Below are 13,139 nucleotides of genomic sequence, written 5' to 3' on the forward strand. Positions count from 1 at the left end.
TTATGTCACAGTTTTTTCTTTCCACTACCGCATTTCCCACAGGATGGAATGGACTTGAGTACCGCAATGCAACGCCCAAACTGGCCATGGCTTCCTTGTAAGCTCGAGAGCTAAACGCAGGACCCTGGTCAGAATGTAGCGTGCCGATAAAGACTCGCAAATCTTTTATAACAGTTCAGGCGTTAGCCGAGCGCTGAGGCCACATCCAAATGAATCTTGTGCATGAATCCACTGCGACCATGATATATTTATAGTTGCCATCCCTCTGTAAGGGACCACAGTGGTCCAGGTAAACGCACGCTAGCGGTTTATCTGAGATTAGAAGGGGCGTCTGTGCAGGACGTTTCACTGTAGAGACTTTCATCTTCTGGCAGATTTCACATTCCAAAACATAGTTTCGGGTCTGTTTCCTCATGCGTGGCCACCAGTATCTTTGCTTTAACAACGACACTGTGGCTGAAACACCTGCATGTGCAGAGGCGAGCCCTTTGTGTGCTGCTAAAATTAGTCCTAATCTATGTTCCATGTTTGGAATTACTCTATCCCCCACTCCAGGGATTCGAGCAAAAGGAACATTATTTGCATCAGTTATATATGAGTACTTGAGTGGAAAGCCTTTCGGCAACGTTTTACCGCTGTCCTTAACGGAAGCAGTGACAGCCTGCATTATTTCGCTGTCTATTTTTGTTTTTGAATGAGTGATTGCAGCTACGGAAGCGGTTTGCACAGCTGCCTTCGCGACATCATCTGCCAATGAATTCCCTTCAACATGAACGCCATCACGCTGATGACTCAGTGTATGGATCACATGAGTCTTTTGTAGTTCTTTCTGTAATAGAACCACTTGTTCCCAAAGCAATTAATGCTTGATTGTGCCACCTTTTGTGTTTTTGAAACCATTTTGAATCCAGCTCTGCAAGTGTTCGTTGTAATATTGAACGCAGAAATACGAATCGCACACTATGAGTGTGGGGAATTCGCGATCAGCATTTTCAAGCGCCATCTTGAAAGCCTGTAGTTCAGCTCGCTGAGCTGTACAGTATCCTAGTGATTGAGTTTTTTGTGACCATTGGCCGGAACTTACCATTGTGCCAGCGACCTTTAACAATCGCGTACGCAGCACTATAAGCTTGTTTACCCCCAATCGCGGGTTGTGCTGATCCGTCTCTATAAATTATACAGCCGTAATGTTCTAGAGGCAGAATATCAGTGGGCAGAGGACATTCTTGTTCATATTGTAGAAATTCTTGTGTTTTCAAGTAGGGGTCAAAAACATATGTTGCAGCAAGAGAATTAACCCATTGTATCCATCTCAGATGTAAAGCTTTAGCATTTGGAATGCTCGCTTTTGTCACTGCCTCTAAGGCAGGTACAGGCATAACGACCATTATGCATTTTCCCTGTGCGAGGGCTTTCTCTTTTGCTACTGCAGTTTGAACCGCTGTCAGAATTTTTTCTGTTGAAGTGAATTTCATTTCAGCTTGTGTGTACAAGTGGGATTTGTAAGCTATTGGTACCTTTTCGCTTTCATTAAAGGTTAGGTATGTAAATCTTCATCTCCCTGGGATGATTCGGAATATAAGATTGCGTACATTGTTGCGCGTTTGTAACTGTGTTTTTGCTAACATGTCTGTTTGCACTGAATGCAAAATTTCTGGGTGTTTTTGAGTCCAATCAGTTAGTTTGAAATCAGGTGTGATTAGTTCGTAGAGAGGTTTAACCCTTTCTGCGTAATTTAGAATGTAAGTTCTTACAAAATTCAGGAAACCTAGAATTGACTGTAAGTTTTTCAGCGTTTTGGGAGGTTGGAGCAGGGCACATTTCTCTAGAAAGTTTGCTGCCAGGCTTTTCCCTTCACTTGAAAGTTCATATCCTAAGAATAGTACGTTGAGGTGGGCAATTCGTGATTTCTTAAAATTGAATTCATACCCTTCAGAAGCAAACCCAAGTATTATGGTGTTCACTCTTTTCAAGTGTACGTCCAAATCATCGTCTGTAAGATAGATGTCATCGACATAAGACAATGCCTCATCATCATACGTTTTTTGTAACTCTGTTACTCTGGCTGAAAATAACCCTGGACTATTCTTGAATCCCTGGGGGAGACGGCAAAATTGTCGTTCTGTCCCCATTATTGAAAAAGCAGTCAAATACCTGCTTTCTGGTGCAATGTTTCGACAGAAGAAACCGTTTGAAATATCTAATGTAGTTTTATATTTTTTGCGAACAATGTTATTCATCAGTGGTGCACTGTGTGCATTTTGTACTGCAATACTTTGGCAACAAGAGTTTAAGTGTCTGTAGTCCAAATTTAGTCGATATGTATTGTCTGGTTTGGAGACAGGAAACAAAGGATTGTTCGTTGACAAGGTGCATGTTTCAACCACCCCTTGGTGTTCAAGTTGATCTAAGATTTCCCTGACCTGTTTTTTAGCTTCTTGCTTAACTGGATACTGCCTCTGTGCAGTAGGTTGATTCTTTATCTGGATTTTGTGGTGAGGAGAATGCTCAGCCCATCCTATATGATTTTTATATAATTCTGGAGCCTGGGGTACTGCCCAATTTCTGGCATAGGTGTATTTTTTATGAATTGGAATATGATTTGAGAATGCTGGCAAAATGATCGCTTCGCCATGTGGGCACTCCCTGACAAACTCTGGTGGCCAGTCTTTTTCAGCTAGAAGAATGTCATAACCCTTAGATAATTTCTCTCAAATTAGTGCTTTTATTTTTCTGAGTATGTCTCCCTCCATCTGGAGCGTTACTTCAAATAACTTATGTGGTACACTAACCCTGGTGTCGGCAGTTCCAACTTGAATGCATTCATTCAAGTCCACTGTCTCCAGATGATCCTTGCGAGCTATGGTAACCTCTGCAGCATTGTCTGGCCCCACTCCCCGTTCTTGAGTTGTTTCCTCAAGATCCTCGGCATGTCTGATTTTTAGACTTGCTGTCTTATTTTTGGTGAATTGGGTTTTCTTATTTTTCTGAATGTGTTGATCGTCTTTGGACTTCACACGTTCTTCCTTTTGTTCTGAACGTCCTCTTCTTTTTGATTTCTGCGAGGAAGTCTGTAAGGTACAAGAGGAACGTGTATCAGTATCTTGATATCTATCAGGTTTTTTCAAATTATCCCTATTCCTGAGGTTATACTTCTTTTCAGAGGGCTCCTTTTGAGGAGACCTACCTCTGGATTGAGAAGGCTTCTCTTTAGGAAGTGTCTGTATAGTGTCCTCCCACTTCTTTTTAGGAGTAGTGAGATTATTTCTAATAAAAGTTTTTTTCAGGATTTTCTGTTAGTTGGGGTTTTACTGGTTTCCCTCCCAAGCTATCTCTACCTATTTCTTCATAGGATTGTTCAATAATTCTTGCAAATTCATACGGTTGCTCAGTTACATCTATTTCTTTTAGCTTTTGGCGGATTGCCACAGATGCTGCTTCACCTTTAATGTTAGCAAATAGTATAGCCGAGACCTGTTTTAAATCTTTTAGTAAGTTCATACCAAGATTCAAAGCGGGTCCTGTTCCGTATTCATTTTGAATCTGTCTTAGGACGTCTGGTATCACCGCCAAAGAAGGAACACCATGTTTTTTGTGTAGATTGAAGCAAAGACTGTACCCCAAGTGTCGCAGTCCTCCACATGTGGTGCAATCCCCATTGGTAAACAGATTGTTAAAATCTTGTGTTTCCCATGAGGTGTACTATCGGGAAATATTGTCTCTATTTGAGTAATATTTTGAGCTAACCAGAACGGAATTTGTTCCCGTTTTGCAGACAATTTACCAAGGACTGATTGTACAGTCTGTGGTGTAATTTTGTTTGTGTTCCCCTAGTGAGGGATGTGCTGTGGAATTCTTACAGCAGGTTGGACTGTTAAAATCAGCATGACATATTGAACCAACTGTCTATGTATTTTAATTAACTGCTTCAGCTGAGCTAACAGTTCTGGACCTGTCATTCTTTCAATGTCAGGGTGTGGTGTATAGCTGGCCAGTACCGGCCATGTTGCTCCTGGTCTACCTAGTGGACCGAGCCTGGTAATGTGATTTTGATGTTGTAGGGCACCTTTAAACCAGAGCTGATGCTTTTGGTATGTCATTGGAATTTCAATATCCTCGAAAGGAATGTATTCCGCTGGAGGTTCCTCCACTTTATAGTAGTGGAACTCATGTGTTACTGGATTTGCTGCATTAAACAGAATCCATGAATAGAATACCTCGGTCCGACGATATTCATGTGCCTCTATTACAAATATTACTTTACCACCACTCGATGATACTCCATTATTTATAAGTTTGTAAGTTATAATTTTTCTTGCATTTGCCGGGATGTGCATAGCATCTGGGTCATTTTCATTAAAACCTGTAGTGTCTAGGTTTTGTGCAAGTGCTGCTGCTGCAGCTCTAGCCAATTCTTCATCACTCTCCGTCATTGTTTATGAAGGTCTGCAGAGCAAGTTTCAAGGAAACAAAGATGAGGTGCACAATATATTGGAAAACTGTATCCTTCAACGTTGAACAAACCAAAAACTAATACATAGGATTTTCGTCCTACTCAGTTATGGCGGATATGATATCCTTTTACCCACTCCAGATGTCTATTGGATTTTTTATGGGAAAAAGGGGTGAAAAGCACGACTGAGTTACTCTAGTATCTAGCGTTAAATTATCGCCCTTACCAAACGTTTGGCGCCATGTAGTGTAGTTCCTATATTTCCAATAGGCTCTGCGCATTGGAATAATATATCCATCCTACAGATGTGACGTAGGACTTATGTCTACTAGGTCTCTATCGAATTATATTAGACTTAATTGTGAGTGCCAGCTAGCTCAGAGGTCACTAGAAACTTTCTCGAATAAACGAGAAGGGATTAGTTTCCGCATAAACATGACAACTTTATTTCCCAAGAATAAGAAATATATCTTTAGAGTTGTTGAAACATTAGATAGTTAATTCACTCAGTCAATCGTGGATGCTTTGTTTCACCAGAGGTGCAGAGAAATAGAAAGACGGATGTTTTCAATAAAGAGACACAAACCTGAATTTAGAGTCTGTAGGTTTAACACAAAGAGGCACAAACCTGAATGTAGAGTCTGTAGGTTTAACACAAAGAGATACAAACCTGAATGTAGAGTCTGTAGGTTTAACACAAAGAGGCACAAACCTGAATGTAGAGTCTGTAGGTTTAACACAAAGAGGCGCAAACCTGAATGTAGAGCAGAGGTCTTCAAACTTTTTGATGCCGAGGCCCCCCTGTCAAAAAATGTTAGGCGTAAGGACCCCTTCCGACAAAAAATTCTAGAACTTGGTACTCATCATCATCGACAACCAAAAGCGCCCCCCAATTACCATGGCAAATCATTTTACGCTGGGGAAATAGTATTAAACAGTGTTTAGCAAATCAAAGGTTTGTTCATGTCAGTGCCCCTAGAAGTGCCCTTCTATGCAGGCCAGACATTCAGTGCAGTGGGAGGCTTAGTGTCTGGAAGGAGAACAGCACCCATTGTGAACACGTGTTCCCATGCATTTGGTGCAGGTGGAGGACAACATGTTGCACGGTCAGACTGGCTAAACTGAGCCTTCTCCTTGGAAAGGCCTTTGCAGGGTGAGGGTCCGAAGAGAGGTTGTGAAAGGTTGCAAAACACTAGAGGTGGAAGCCAAAAGACACACATTGTTTCTTTTTTGTGGGTGAAGTTCATTGTACCTAAATGCCGGTAATCTAACAGACAGGTAAACTCGATCATTCAAGACCACACAGGCTGTCGGCGAGGAGTTGAGTGGCCTCCAAATTAGGACACACAGCGATCCTGTGAGAGTCTGGCCTTGACATGAGACAGACAGTTGTTTACCGCACGCCATTGTCGTCTCCTTCTCCCCTCCCCTGTACCTGGGTGATTTATGATGTTTTATTGCTGACAAACGTATATACCAGTCATGGAAAATGATGCCACGAGAGAACAGTTTTGGCACACATTGGTATTCAATACCACAATGACAACAGCATATATACGGAGGAACCATTCAGCGTTGAGTCACATGTGCTTAGTTTAGGACACAAAATATCATTGCAAACAAAATGGCGGGATGAGTTCTATATGAACTGAAGATCCACAAAGTATTCACTGCTGCAGAGTGTCAAAGTTATTGTAATTGATTTTATATAGCGCTAATTACCCCTGAAGAAGTGTCGAATCGCTTTTTCAGCGAGTAGCACGCTTCTCCGGAACCCGTGGTGAATTAGTATAGTGAAAAAGGAAACTAATTTGGAGTGGTGGATTACGTATTATGTTATTTGGATTGAGAAGGATAGTGGAGAGATGTTTTGGAGCTCATAGCAGTAGTATTTTATGGACTTTATGTATTTGTATTTGGTGCTTTTTATGTCATGTTTTTATGTGGATCTCAATTGAGTTCCATATCATATATCAATAAAATTGAAAAAAAGCATAGCAGTAGCAGAAGGCTTGGGATGAGTAAAAGGGAGACGGAGGGGGAAGAGTCAGAGGGAAGGGTTTTAGAAAGGCTTGTTTGGGGGAGAGGGATCAGAATAGCAGAAGAGGTATGAAAAAGTTAAGAATGAACTAAATGGACATTTCGAGAGTTAGTGCTTAACGACGTTTGCTGACTAATGCTTTGATTTTACTCATGAGAAGATAAATATGCATTGAAACTGTAGTTGTGTCTACAAGGTTGACTAAATGTTCTGGCATATTATTATGTTTTGCTGTATTACCACAAATATTACATCCATTGCTTGTCATTTATAGAATCTTTCTTAATATATTTGACCTGCACAATTTAAATTACTCCATGTTTTAGAATCTTGTTTCTTTAAAAAACACATGAAAAAGCATAATTTTGTAATTACAAATGTCATCATTTTTCTAATGCTTATAGCACCAATATCTTTAAAATACATTTCTTTGCAGGACATAATGACCTCTTTCTAACCACAGCTGAAATTCAGAAGGCTATTTAGGTTTCCATGAGCCCATATTCACCAATCTAGTGATTAGCGCAGTTATAAACCACAACCAATGCCCTCCTTTAGGTGGAATCTATAAGTGGGTGGAACAGCCTATGAATATTGAGACTGCATCACGTGATAGATCGAAACCTAGACAGTTGGTCCTGTATATATAAGAACCTGCTTCCAACAGATTAGAACTGGGGACGTACATGGAATGTGGATCCAGTCTACATAACCTTGACATCAGGGACCTGAATTTGTGATCTCTCGTTTACATTTATGAAGATATGCAAGGATATTATAGATCAGCCATTGGCTGCCGGTTTCTGCAATTTGCATCGTGCCATGTTTTAAGAGCGTGATCACAAGCTTCATTCCAAATTGCGGAGTTAATTTCAAGGACTGCTTCCTTTTCCCGCGCCTTTAGAATTCTCTCTTGTCACTGTAACATTTGCACTAATATTTCATTGCACCTCCTATTGAATTTAATATACGTTTTTCTATTTAAAAAAACACTGCTACATGTAATAAAAAGACATGAGACGCTATTGTGGCCACCAGTCTCATATATTGCGATTTTGTGAATTTTTACTATTTAGAACTTTTTGACAAAAAATGATGTCCTCAAATGAACTCTCCCAGCCCCGTTTTAAATGATTCCACCACGTGATAACATTTTGTGAACTACAAAAATCACTACATCACGTAAGGTGCAATCATGGATTCTTTACACATGAACACATAACCATAGCTTTTTTTGGGATAGTGTGGCAACTGTATTTGGCCAGAAGCATCATATTAATCTGCTGCTAAATAAGAAAAGCGGAAAGAACACGGAAAATAAACATTTAAATGTCACAAAAATGAATATGTAACTGCAGCTACAAAAACAGAAAGTACACCAAAAATAAACACCATTCCAACGTCATAAAAATTAACCTGCACCTTTTTCCTGTCCCCCCCCCACACCCACCCACCTCAATCAAGGAAACAGATAAGAATCTGTGTGTGTGTTTTTGCGTGCATGCTAGATAGTTTCAGTGTGTGTCTGCAGCTGAAAACCCAGGGCATGGGGGATGAGGCAGGGCTTACCTAATTATTCCTGGAAGCTTCGGGTTGCCTTGGAAACCAGCCGGGAAGGATATTCTAATGCAGAGGCAGCAATGAGCCACGAAGATGAGTTGAAAAAGAGAACTCGAGGTGAAAGCAGCACCCGCCAGGAAAGACAACTGGATCCAGTGAAAGGCAGCAGTGACGGCACAGAACTCCATGGAAATACAGCCTGCATTACGAGGGTGCTGGTCCATCTTTATGGACCAAGTTCGCGGGCATTTCCTGGTGTGCATGCTGTAGTCTCTCTGATCGGAGGACAGGTATTGATGACGTAGCCACATTATGATTGGCTTATTTTGCCCTATCCTCCAATCAGAGAGGCTCCTGTGATGTAATTATTTCGAATCCAAAACAAAACGAAAAAGTTTTGGATTCGAGGCAGCAGTGAGGCAGGTGAATGTTTAACAGAAAGAGGCACAAACCTGAGTGTAGAGTCTGAGGTTTAACACAAAGAGACACAAACCTGAATGTAGAGTCTGAGGTTTAACACAAAGAGGCACAAACCTGAATGTAGAGTCTGTAGGTTTAACACAAAGAGGCACAAACCTGAATGTAGAGTCTGAGGTTTAACACAAAGAGACACAAACCGGAATGTAGAGTCTGAGGTTTAACACAAAGAGGCACAAACCTGAATGTAGAGTCTGTAGGTTTTACACAAAGAGGCACAAACCTGAATGTAGAGTCTGTAGGTTTAACACAAAGAGGCACAAACCTGAGTGTAGAGTCTGAGGTTTAACACAAAGAGACACAAACCTGAATGTAGAGTCTGAGGTTTAAAACAAAGAGACACAAACCTGAATGTAGAGTCTGTAGGTTTAACACAAAGAGGCACAAACCTGAATGTATAGTCTGAGGTTTAACACAAAGAGACACAAACCTGAATGCAGAGTCTGTAGGTTTAACACAAAGAGGCACAAACCTGAATGTAGAGTCTGTAGGTTTAACACAAAGAGACACAAACCTGAATGTAGAGTCTGAGGTTTAACACAAAGAGGCACAAACCTGAATGTAGAGTCTGAGGGTTTAACACAAAGAGACACAAACCTGAGTGTAGAGTCTGAGGTTTAACAGAAAGAGGCACAAACCTGAGTGTAGAGTCAGTAGGTTTAACACAAAGAGGCACAAACCTGAATCTAGAGTCTGAGGTTTACCACAAAGAGGCTCAAACCTGAATGTATAGTCTGAGGTTTATCACAAAGAGGCAAAAACCTGAATGTAGAGTCTGAGGTTTATCACAAAGAGGCACAAACCTGAATGTAGAGTCTGAGGTTTAACACAAAGAGGCACACACCTGAATGTAGAGTCTGTAGGTTTAACACAAAAAGGCACAAACCTGAATGTAGAGTCTGTAGGTTTAACACTGAGGCACAAACCTGAGTGTAGAGTCTGAGGTTTAACACAAAGAGGCGCAAACCTGAATGTAGAGTCTTTAGGTTTAACACAAAGAGGCACAAACCTGAATGTAGAGTCTTTAGGTTTAACACAAAGAGGCACAAACCTGAATGAAGAGTCTGTAGGTTTAACACAAAGAGGCACAAACCTGAATGTAGAGTCTGTAGGTTTAACACAAAGAGGCACAAACCTGAATGTAGAGTCTGAGGTTTAACACAAAGAGGTGCAAACCTGAATGTAGAGTCTGTAGGGTTAACACAAAGAGGCACAAACCTCAATGTAGAGTCTGAGGTTTAACACAAAGAGGCACAAACCTGAATGTAGAGTCTGTAGGTTTAACACAGAGAGGCACAAACCTGAATGTAGAGTCTGAGGTTTAACACTGAACCACAAACCTGAGTGTAGAGTCTGAGGTTTAACACAAAGAGGCGCAAACCTGAATGTAGAGTCTGTAGGTTTAACACAGAGAGGCACAAACCTGAAAGTAGAGTCTGTAGGTTTAACACAATGAGGCACAAACCTGAATGTAGAGTCTGAGGTTCATCACAAAGAGGCACAAACCTGAATGTAGAGTCTGAGGTTTAACAAAAAGAGGCGCAAACCTGATTGTAGAGTCTGTAGGTTTAACACAAAGAGGCACAAACCTGAATGTAGAGTCTGAGGTTTAACTCAAAGAGGCACAAACCTGAATGTAGAGTCTGTAGGTTTAACACAATGAGGCACAAACCTGAATGTAGAGTCTGAGGTTTATCACAAAGAGGCACAAACCTGAATGTAGAGTCTGAGGTTTATCACAAAGAGGCACAAACCTGAATGTAGAGTCTGTAGGTTTACCACAAAGAGGCACAAACCTGAATGTAGAGTCTGAGGTTTAACACAACAAGGCACAAACCTGAATGTAGAGTCTGTAGGTTTAACACAAAGAGGCACAAACCTGAATGTAGAGTCTGAGGTTTAACACAAAGAGGCACACACCTGAATGTAGAGTCTGAGGTTTAACACAAAGAGGCACAAACCTGAATGTAGAGTCTGTAGGTTTAACACAGAGAGGCACACACCTCAATGTAGAGTCTGTAGGTTTAACACAAAGAGGCGCAAACCTGAATGTAGAGTCTGAGGTTTAACACAAAGAGGCTCAAACGTGAGTGTAGAGTCTGAGGTTTAACACAAAGAGGCGCAAACCTGAATGTAGAGTCTGAGGTTTAACACAAGGAGGCACAAACCTGAATGTAGAGTCTGAGGTTTAACACAAAGAGACACAAACCAGAATGTAGAGTCTGTAGGTTTAACACAAAGAGACACAAACCTGAATGTAGAGTCTGAGGTTTATCACAAAGAGGCACAAACCTGAATGTAGAGTCTGAGGTTTAACACAAAGAGGCGCAAACCTGAATGTAGAGTCTTTAGGTTTAACACAAAGAGGCACAAACCTGAATGTAGAGTCTGAGGTTTAACTCAAAGAGGCACAAACCTGAATGTAGAGTCTGTAGGTGTAACACAATGAGGCACAAACCTGAATGTAGAGTCTGAGGTTTATCACAAAGAGGCACAAACCTGAATGTAGAGTCTGAGGTTTATCACAAAGAGGCACAAACCTGAATGTAGAGTCTGTAGGTTTACCACAAAGAGGCACAAACCTGAATGTAGAGTCTGAGGTTTAACACAATTAGGCACAAACCTGAATGTAGAGTCTGTAGGTTTAACACAAAGAGACACAAACCTGAATGTAGAGTCTGAGGTTTAACACAAAGAGGCACACACCTGAATGTAGAGTCTGAGGTTTAACACAAAGAGGCACAAACCTGAATGTAGAGTCTGTAGGTTTAACACAGAGAGGCACAAACCTGAATGTAGAGTCTGTAGGTTTAACACAGAGAGGCGCAAACCTGAATGTAGAGTCTGAGGTTTAACACAAAGAGGCTCAAACGTGAGTGTAGAGTCTGAGGTTTAACACAAAGAGGCGCAAACCTGAATGTAGAGTCTGAGGTTTAACACAAGGAGGCACAAACCTGAATGTAGAGTCTGAGGTTTAACACAAAGAGACACAAACCAGAATGTAGAGTCTGTAGGTTTAACACAAAGAGACACAAACCTGAATGTAGAGTCTGAGGTTTAACACAAAGAGGCACAAACCTGAATGTAGAGTCTGAGGTTTAACACAAAGAGGCACAAACCTGAATGTAGAGTCTGTAGGTTTAACACAGAGAGGCACAACCCTGAATGTAGAGTCTGTAGGTTTAACACAGAGAGGCGGAAACCTGAATGTAGAGTCTGTAGGTTTAACACAAACAGGCACAAACCTGAATGTAGAGTCTGAGGTTTATCACAAAGAGGCACAAACCAGAATGTAGAGTCTGTGGGTTTATCACAAAGAGGCACAAACCTGAATGTAGAGTCTGTGGGTTTATCACAAAGAGACACACACCTGAATGTAGAGTCTGAGGTTTAACACAAAGAGGCGCAAACCTGAATGTAGAGTCTGAGGTTTAACATTAAGAGGCACAAACCTGAATGTAGAGTCTGTGGGTTTATCACAAAGAGGCACAAACCTGAATGTAGAGTCTGAGGTTTATCACAAAGAGGCACAAACCTGAATGTAGAGTCTGTGGGTTTATCACAAAGAGGCACAAACCTGAATGTAGAGTCTGAGTTTTAACACAAAGAGGCACAAACCTGAATGTAGAGTCTGAGGTTTAACACAAAGAGGCGCAAACCTGAATGTAGAGTCTGAGGTTTAACATTAAGAGGCAGAAACCTGAATGTAGAGTCTGTGAGTTTAACACAAAGAGGCTCAAACCGGAATGTAGAGTCTGAAGGTTTAACATTAAGAGGCACAAACCTGAATGTAGAGTCCGTGAGTTTAACACAAAGAGGCACAAACCTGAATGTAGAGTCTGAGGTTTAACACAAAGAGGCACAAACCTGAATGTAGAGTCTGAAGGTTTAACATTCAGAGGCAGAAACCTGAATGTAGAGTCTGTGAGTTTAACACAAAGAGGCACAAACCTGAATGTAGAGTCTGAGGTTTAACACAAAGAGGCGCAAACCTGAATGTGGAGTCTGTAGGTTTAACACAAAGAGGCACAAACCTGAATGTAGAGTCTGAAGGTTTAACACAAAGAAGCACAAACCTGAATGTAGAGTCTGAGGTTTAACACAAAGAGGCACAAACCTGAATGTAGAGTCTGAGGTTTAACACAAAGAGGCACAAACCTGAATGTAGAGTCTGAGATTTAACACAAAGAGGCACAAACCTGAATGTGGAGTCTGTAGGTTTAACACAAAGAGGCACAAACCTGAATGTAGAGTCTGAAGGTTTAACATTAAGAGGCACAAACCTGAATGTAGAGTCTGAGGTTTAACACAAAGAGGCACAAACCTGAATGTAGAGTCTGAGGTTTAACACAAAGAGGCACAAACCTGAATGTAGAGTCTGAGGTTTAACACAAAGAGGCCCAAACCTGAATGTAGAGTCTGTAGGTTTAACACAAAGAGGCACAAACCTGAATGTAGAGTCTGTGGGTTTAACACAAAGAGACACAAACCTGAATGTAGAGTCAGTAGGTTTAACACAAAGAGGCACAAACCTGAATGTAGAGTCTGTAGGTTTAACACAAAGAGGCACAAACCTGAATGTAGAGTCTGAAGGTTTAACATTAAGAG

This window comes from Lissotriton vulgaris, unplaced genomic scaffold (genome assembly GCF_964263255.1).
Source record: "Lissotriton vulgaris unplaced genomic scaffold, aLisVul1.2 SCAFFOLD_2533, whole genome shotgun sequence".
Taxonomy (NCBI): Eukaryota; Metazoa; Chordata; class Amphibia; order Caudata; family Salamandridae; genus Lissotriton; species Lissotriton vulgaris.